The 955-nt window shown below is 42.3% G+C and overlaps 1 non-coding gene across 1 annotated transcript; it reads right to left on the bottom strand.

Moving 5' to 3' along the window:
* Positions 1-152: 152 nt before the first annotated feature.
* On the bottom strand, positions 153-224 carry TRNAP-AGG. The gene has a single exon. It is a non-coding gene; the product is annotated as a tRNA-Pro (tRNA).
* Between the last annotated feature and the right edge of the window lie 731 nt (positions 225-955).

Genomic DNA, 955 nt, shown 5'->3' with positions numbered 1-955 from the left:
AGGATGCTGTGGGAGACGTTGTCAAAGGCCTCACTAAAGTCCACGTACACAATGTCCACAGCCTTCCCCTCATCCACCAAGCAGGTCACCTCGTCATAAAAGGAGATGAGATCAGTCAAGCAGGACCTGTCCTTCCTGAACCCATAAAATTCGGGCTCGTCCGGGATTTGAACCCGGGACCTCTCGCACCCTAAGCGAGAATCATACCCCTAGACCAACGAGCCAGGTGCTAGGATTCCCCAAATCATTCACCCATCTCCTCTCTGCACAAAAGTAACCACGTTTTTGTCCCCCTTGGGAAATAAATGGCTCAGAGCAGCATCCACAGAGTAAGAAAGGCAACACCGGTGCACATTAGCACCTGCTTTAATTGACCAAGTAACTGACTTTTCACACAAGTTCAAGCCATAGTAAACCCATCGCACCTCCTGTGTGGAAAATATCACCAAAAACTTGATTGGTCAGGAAAAACAAGGAAAAAATGGAAAGAAATAATAGGAAAAAATGGAGAAAAAGGAAATAAAAAGGCAAAAAAAGACCTATTATATCTATTTACATATATTTATATTTAAGATCCTATTAAATCCATTCGCTCACAAGTCTAAATTAGTGTTTTATATGCACCACCACAGACAGACTGAGCAGCTCTTTGAAAATACACCAAGTAATTTCTGCTGTCTTAATGTTTTTATCCACTGGATTTCAGCTGAATCATTTGTTTGTCACCGGCCTCCCCCTCCACTACCCATGAACATTTGCACGTTAATGCTCCGTTAAAAACACCGACGAAATCTGCAGCAAGGTTCACATCTGCTCCGCTCCCGACTGCTATGGCGCACTCTGAACGGGGGCTATTCCATAGGCTTTATATACAACCAAAATATCACACCTTTAGCAGCAGCCATCATAGAGATTAGATATGTTTTATATATATATTATGCGTTATATATTTTTA

This window comes from Mesitornis unicolor, unplaced genomic scaffold, assembly GCF_000695765.1.
Source record: "Mesitornis unicolor isolate BGI_N332 unplaced genomic scaffold, ASM69576v1 Scaffold52445, whole genome shotgun sequence".
NCBI classification, from domain to species: Eukaryota; Metazoa; Chordata; class Aves; order Mesitornithiformes; family Mesitornithidae; genus Mesitornis; species Mesitornis unicolor.
Note: the sequence above shows the minus strand (reverse complement) of the source record. Positions and strands in the feature narration are given on the sequence as shown.